This window comes from Tachypleus tridentatus, chromosome 1 (assembly GCF_004210375.1).
Source record: "Tachypleus tridentatus isolate NWPU-2018 chromosome 1, ASM421037v1, whole genome shotgun sequence".
NCBI classification, from domain to species: domain Eukaryota; kingdom Metazoa; phylum Arthropoda; class Merostomata; order Xiphosura; family Limulidae; genus Tachypleus; species Tachypleus tridentatus.
In genome coordinates, this window is record NC_134825.1 from 4,411,631 (window position 1) to 4,419,764 (window position 8,134).

Genomic DNA, 8,134 nt, shown 5'->3' on the forward strand with positions numbered 1-8,134 from the left:
ATTGTTCGATGCTGTTCTTGGTATTGAGAAGTGGGTTAATTTTGAAATATTGTTATCTTATGTTGAATTGTTCGATGTTGTTCTTGGTTTTAAGAAGTGGGTTAATTTTGAAATATTGTTATCTTATGTTGAAATGTTCGATGTTGTTCTTGGTATTGAGAAGTGGGTTAATTTTGAAATATTATTATTTTATGTTGAATTGTTCGATGTTGTTCTTGGTATTGAGAAGTGGGTTAATTTTGAAATATTATTATTTTATGTTGAATTGTTCGATGTTGTTTTTGGTATTGAGAAGTGGGTTAATTTTGAAATATTGTTATCTTATGTTGAATTGTTCGATGTTGTTCTTGGTTTTGAGAAGTGGGTTAATTTTGAAATATTATTATTTTATGTTGAATTGTTCGATGTTGTTCTTGGTATTGAGAAGTGGGTTAATTTTCAAATATTATTATTTTATGTTGAATTGTTCGATGTTGTTCTTGGTATTGAGAAGTGGGTTAATTTTAAAATATTGTTATTTTATGTTGAATTGTTCGATGTTGTTCTTGGTATTGAGTAGTGGGTTAATTTTGAAATATTATTATTTTATGTTGAATTGTTCGATGTTGTTCTTGGTATTGAGAAGTGGGTTAATTTTGAAATATTGTTATCTTATGTTGAATTGTTCGATGTTGTTCTTGGTTTTGAGAAGTGGGTTAATTTTGAAATATTATTATTTTATGTTGAATTGTTCGATGTTGTTTTTGGTATTGAGAAGTGGGTTAATTTTGAAATATTATTATTTTATGTTGAATTGTTCGATGTTGTTCTTGGTATTGAGAAGTGGGTTAATTTTGAAATATTGTTATTTTATGTTGAATTGTTCGATGTTGTTCTTGGTATTGAGAAGTGGGTTAATTTTGAAATATTATTATTTTATGTTGAATTGTTCGATGTTGTTCTTGGTATTGAGAAGTGGGCTAATTTTGAAATATTGTTATTTTATGTTGAATTGTTCGATGTTGTTCTTGGTATTGAGAAGTGGGTTAATTTTGAAATATTGTTATTTTATGTTGAATTGTTCGATGTTGTTCTTGGTATTGAGAAGTGGTCTAATTTTGAAATATTGTTATTTTATGTTGAATTGTTCGATGCTGTTCTTGGTATTGAGAAGTGGGTTAATTTTGAAATATTGTTATCTTATGTTGAATTGTTCGATGTTGTTCTTGGTTTTGAGAAGTGGGTTAATTTTGAAATATTATTATTTTATGTTGAATTGTTCGATGTTGTTCTTGGTATTGAGAAGTGGGTTAATTTTGAAATATTATTATTTTATGTTGAATTGTTCGATGTTGTTCTTGGTATTGAGAAGTGGGTTAATTTTGAAATATTGTTATTTTATGTTGAATTGTTCGATGTTGTTCTTGGTATTGAGAAGTGGGTTAATTTTGAAATATTGTTACTTTATGTTGAATTGTTCGATGTTGTTCTTGGTATTGAGAAGTGGGTTAATTTTGAAATATTATTATTTTATGTTGAATTGTTCGATGTTGTTCTTGGTATTGAGAAGTGGGTTAATTTTGAAATATTGTTATTTTATGTTGAATTGTTCGATGTTGTTCTTGGTATTGAGAAGTGGGTTAATTTTGAAATATTATTATTTTATGTTGAATTGTTCGATGTTGTTCTTGGTATTGAGAAGTGGGTTAATTTTGAAATATTGTTATCTTATGTTGAATTGTTCGATGTTGTTCTTGGTTTTGAGAAGTGGGTTAATTTTGAAATATTATTATTTTATGTTGAATTGTTCGATGTTGTTCTTGGTATTGAGAAGTGGGTTAATTTTGAAATATTATTATTTTATGTTGAATTGTTCGATGTTGTTCTTGGTATTGAGAAGTGGGTTAATTTTGAAATATTGTTATTTTATGTTGAATTGTTCGATGTTGTTCTTGGTATTGAGAAGTGGGTTAATTTTGAAATATTATTATTTTATGTTGAATTGTTCGATGTTGTTCTTGGTATTGAGAAGTGGGTTAATTTTGAAATATTGTTATTTTATGTTGAATTGTTCGATGTTGTTCTTGGTATTGAGAAGTGGGTTAATTTTGAAATATTGTTATTTTATGTTGAATTGTTCGATGTTGTTCTTGGTATTGAGAAGTGGTCTAATTTTGAAATATTGTTATTTTATGTTGAATTGTTCGATGCTGTTCTTGGTATTGAGAAGTGGGTTAATTTTGAAATATTGTTGTTTTATGTTGAATTGTTCGATGTTGTTCTTGGTATTGAGAAGTGGGTTAATTTTGAAATATTGTTATTTTATGTTGAATTGCGTTTTCTATGGTTATTTTTGCTAATTTACTTGGTATTTATTGAAATAAATGACATTGAAATTTGTATTGTACTCTTTATCAACGCTTCTACCTCGTCTTGCACAAGCATAGGTTTATTACTGGGTTTTTTGTAAGTGATACAATTCGTATTCTAGCTGCCCGAAAGTTGTTTCTAGTTCTGTTCTTGCATTTGATAAATTGTTTTTGTTTCATCCGGTTGTAGCGGTGTTTTATTTAGTCCGTTACGAAACAGTTCTATCAAACCACGAGATAACACTTGTCCTGCGTTAACATCCAAGTACCAGTGCTATTTTCAAGCATCGGAATACGACGAGCCAATTGAATCTTTATTTTCGTAACAAGGAATTCTATAAATGTTTAGCAACCTCTGAAACAGGCATCGCTTCTGTTGGTTAACTTTCCTAAGTTTGAAGGTAAGTTGGTGAATGTAACCATCTGAATTTTTCGTGACACCGTTATAAACGTATTTATTTTTTCTACTATTTTACAATTTAAAGGAATAAGCAGACGAGAATGTTTAACGTCTGCACAGCCGTGGTTCTTTAACTTACTTTTGTTTAGATTTATTTGTTCTCTCAATGTTGTCTATTAATTACGAGGGTTAAAAAAAAAGTTTGACTTTCACGCCTTTAACTCTCTTAGCACAATTGTTCGTTCGAAATAGAATAACTGCAGTAAGCACTTTTAACTATGAATGCCACGCGAGCCTAAGGAACACAAGGGTGGGACACTGGGATGGATAATTATTACCTACGTTTATTTTAGGTGTGTACAGAATGGGGGGTCTAGACGAACAACACGAGCTAAGGTTCATGAAGGGGGGTCTAGACGAACAACACGTGCTAAGGAAAGGATCTGTGGATTGACTTTAGCACATTCGATGACTAGATACTTAACGGTGAAAAACAGAATTTTGCTTCTTCTAATGAATTAAAATGTTAGTAACAGGGGTAAAACGCCGTGAGCCAAAGAGCGTGGTTAATCTGTAGCTCTTTCTAAAGAAACACATTTTCTTAATTCTGATAGTCAAATAAAAACATACAGCCAGTTAAAACCTCTAGTTTTAATAGTTAACACTTAACTTAAGTAGTTGTTATCAAAGAACGTCGTCAAAATTCAGTTGGGACCCGCATGGCCTGGTGGTTAGGAAGTTCGACACCCAATCTGAGGGTCTCGGATGTGAATACTCGTCACACCAAACATGTTTGCTCATTTAGCCATGAGGGCGTTATAGGTGGAGATCGATCCCCTATTCATTGGTTAAAGAGTAGCCTAAGAGTTGGCAGATAGCCCTTATCTCTCGTGTGACTTTGCGCGAAATTCAAAAACACATGTAAACAAACCATTTCCTTGAAACTTTATATCTGAAATCGTAATTTGAACTTCACAGAAACCAAAAAGTATCAGTTTTTTAAGATTGGTCGAGCAAACTGCAGAATGAAAACCATGTTCATAAAGAAAAAATAAACGTTTTTTGTTTTACGCTTTTTTTAGGATTCAGAAAGTAAAATACAAACTCGAACTAACAGCCGAAAATAACAAGGACGCAAGAAAATTGGAGGAAGGTGTTATTCAGTGACGAGACTCATTTGTTCGTACAGGGTCAAAGAAGTCTGCATGTTCGCAGATCTCCAGGTGAGAAACTTCGAGAATCTCACATCAATCAGTTCGTTAAACATCCCTTGAAGAAGATGTTTTGGGGCTTTTTCAGCTACTGTGGCGTCGGAGGCTTACATATCGAAGAAGGTATGATGCGAGGACCACAGTACATCGAAGTTTTGCAGAAAAGAGTCGTTCTAGAAGTGAAAAAGAGATTTCCAGATGGATCTGGCATTTTTCAGCAAGATCTGACTCCGTGCCACACATCGAAACTTGTGAAGAATGTTTTTACTACAACACGAATAAAGGTTCTGGACTGGCCTGGAAACTCTCCGGACTTAAATTTTATTGAAAATCTTTGGGCGATTTGTACAGAAAGACGTCAGGGAAAAGACTGTACTCCGTAAGATAAGCTAATTGAGGCCATAATTGAGGGGTGGTACCGCGATCCAAAAATTAGTAAAGATTGCAATCAACTCGTGGACTCGATGCCAAAGCGGATTAATGATCTTCTGAAAAATAAAGGCGGTAATATCATGTATTAATTTGTGAGTAATTTTTGGACTCTGAGAAATAAAACGCAAAAAAAATTGAAAAAATCGTAATTTTCCATCTTATTTCAATTAATTTGCACAAGGGTGTAAGTATGTTTTCAATTTAGTGATTAATTCTACTGATTGCTTGTTGTTTGTTTCTTTGTTTTTAAACTTTGCATAACAACAGTTTAGTGTGTGGTGAATAAGTTGTCGTTAGTGTATTATATAAGATTCCGAACAATAAATAATGAAGTATTTTAATGTATTTTGTGTTATTTTCAGTATGCTAGTTCTAGCCAGAATCTAGAACAAATATGTTGTTAGTCATTTTTGGACGTTTAAGACATAGGTAACATAAAATCATCAAGTCTCTCTAAACCATTATTTTACAAATGTTCCTGTGTATCTAACCTTATAAATGGCGAAATTCCGAACTTATTGTTTTCAAGCTTAGCGCATATACTTTTCAACTAACTCCTCAAGATAGTCAGCATTCGGAATTTACTTCCCAAATCTTTCTCTTGCGTTGAACGGATATGTGAGTTAATGATGTAATTTTTGGACTCACCAGTAGTTAACGTTCGAATTTGGTAGTTTGGGTTTTAAATGCTTTAATAATATACCGAAAACAGAAAATTTGATTTTCACGTGTCACCATGAAAACCACAAACAGATAAGTAAATCTTATTTATTATTCAGGTAAAACTTAAACAAAGCTTGGAGAGTTGAATTTAATGGTAGTTTATGTTATTAATAGCCACATCCTACTAAAAATGGAAGCAGACAATTCATAATTTCCTCTAGATGGCTGTCACCTCTCTCAAAAGCTCAAAAATAATACAATAATTGGTCGTTAGTGGTCAGAGTTTGTCACGTGGCTGGCTTTATACGCACAAGGTGATTATTGTTTGAGGTAATGGAGGGAACACGAACATATCTGTAATTAAGTTATTAGTACACTTCCCTTACGTCTACTATTTTTATCGTTAATTTCTGGTAAGGAAGTGATTCCATCAATCAGTCCATGAAGTTGGATTCTTAGTCAACTTAGTTTTAAGTATAACCGTTATAATAATCCATAAGTAACAAAAACCATTAACGTACCATAAACGTCAACCTCATGTTCCCAGTACTGCTACAGAAATTCTGTGAACTACAGTCACTAGTTTCTGTTTGGAAACATCGTGTCTCTGCACTTATATGTTTATTCTTATGTCGTTTTTTTAACTTTATATATTTGTTTAATCCTTTAACATATCGGGTTTAGCTGGAAATATGTTTCTGGTTTTCATGGAAAAAAAGTCAACAATTAACACTTGAAATCAGGAACAAACCAGGTTATCAGGTCACTTAATAACACTTGAAATATGGAACAAACCAGATTATTAGGTCACTTATATAACACTTGAAATCTGGAACAAACCAGGTTATCAGGTCACTTATATAACACTTGAAATCTGGAACAAACCAGTTCATCAGGTCACTTATATAACACTTGAAATTTGGAACAAACCAGTTTATCAGGTCACTTATATAACACTTGAAATCTGGAACAAACCAGGTCATCATGTCACTTATATAACAATTGAAATCTGGAACAAACCAGTTTATCAGGTCACTTATATAACACTTGAAATATGGAACAAACCAGGTTATCAGGTCACTTATATAACACTTGAAATCTGGAACAAACCAGGTTATCAGGTCACTTATATAACACTTGACATCTGGAACAAACCAGTTCATCATGTCACTTATATAACACTTGAAATCTGGAACAAACCAGTTTATCAGGTCACTTATATAACACTTGAAATCTGGAACAAACCAGTTTATCAGGTCACTTATATAACACTTGAAATCTGGAACAAACCAGGTTATCATGTCACTTTTAAAACACTTGAAATCTGGAACAAACCAGGTTATCAGGTCACTTATATAACACTTAAAATCTGAAACAAACCAGGTTATCAGGTCACTTATATAACACTTGAAATCTGGAACAAACCAGTTTATCAGGTCACTTATATAACACTTGAAATCTGGAACAAACCAGGCCATCAGGTCACTTATATAACAATTGAAATCTGGAACAAACCAGGTTATCATGTCACTTATATAACAATTGAAATCTGGAACAAACCAGTTTATCAGGTCACTTATATAACACTTGAAATCTGGAACAAACCAGGTCATCAGGTCACTTATATAACACTTGAAATCTGGAACAAACCAGGTTATCAGGTCACTTATATAACACTTAAAATCTGAAACAAACCAGGTTATCAGGTCACTTATATAACACTTGAAATCTGGAACAAACCAGTTTATCAGGTCACTTATATAACACTTGAAATCTGGAACAAACCAGGTTATCAGGTCACTTATATAACACTTGAAATCTGGAACAAACCAGGTTATCAGGTCACTTATATAACACTTGAAATCTGGAACAAACCAGGTTATCAGGTCACTTATATGACACTTGACATCTGGAACAAACCAGTTTATCAGGTCACTTATATAACACTTGAAATCTGAAACAAACCAGGTCATCATGTCACTTATATAACACTTGAAATCTGGAACAAACCAGGTCATCAGGTCACTTATATAACACTTGAAATCTGGAACAAACCAGATTATCAGGTCACTTATATAACACTTGAAATCTGGAACAAACCAGTTTATCAGGTCACTTATATAACACTTGAAATCTGGAACAAACCAGGTTATCAGGTCACTTATATAACACTTGAAATCTGGAACAAACCAGGTTATCAGGTCACTTATATAACACTTGAAATCTGGAACAAACCAGGTTATCAGGTCACTTATATAACACTTGACATCTGGAACAAACCAGTTTATCAGGTCACTTATATAACACTTGAAATCTGAAACAAACCAGGTCATCATGTCACTTATATAACACTTGAAATCTGGAACAAACCAGGTCATCAGGTCACTTATATACCACTTGAAATCTGGAACAAACCAGATTATCAGGTCACTTATATAACACTTGAAATCTGGAACAAACCAGGTTATCAGGTTACTTATATAACACTTGAAATATGGAACAAACCAGGTTATCAGGTCACTTATATAACACTTGAAATCTGGAACAAACCAGGTCATGAGGTCACTTATATCAGGCCCGGCATGGCCAGGTGGGTTAAGGCGTGCAACTCGTAATCTGAGGGTCGCGGGTTCGCATCCCCGTCGCGCCAAACATGCTCGCCCTTTCAGCCGTGGGGGCATTATAATGTGACGGTTAATCCCACTATTCGTTGGTAAAAGAGTAGCCCAAGAGTTGGCGGTGGGTGGTGATGACTAGCTGCCTTTCCTCTAGTTTTTCACTGCTAAATTAGGGACGGCTAGCATAGATAGCCCTCGAGTAGCTTTGTGCGAAATTCAAAAACAAACAAATATTTTAAATTTTATCATGTGCGCATGTGCATGCCAGTGTCTTCTCCTAAAACTTGAGACAAGTGTAACTTAGTAGTTAGCCTGCCAGGTTGAATATCGAAGATTGCTGGGCTGACGTCATGCACCTGAATATGCCGTGTAGTTTCAGTTGTAAACATGCTCTAAAAATAACACTCAATAGTGGGTCTAAAAAACATGACAAAGCTTTCTTGGCGGTGTGTACCGTTGACT

At 33.5% G+C, this 8,134-nt stretch overlaps 1 long non-coding RNA gene across 1 annotated transcript; it reads left to right on the forward strand.

Moving 5' to 3' along the window:
* Window positions 1-2,573: 2,573 nt before the first annotated feature.
* LOC143228935 (uncharacterized) lies at window positions 2,574-4,732 on the forward strand. Its single transcript, XR_013015634.1, has 2 exons — window positions 2,574-2,749; window positions 3,831-4,732. It is a non-coding gene; the product is annotated as an uncharacterized LOC143228935 (long non-coding RNA).
* Window positions 4,733-8,134: the final 3,402 nt, after the last annotated feature.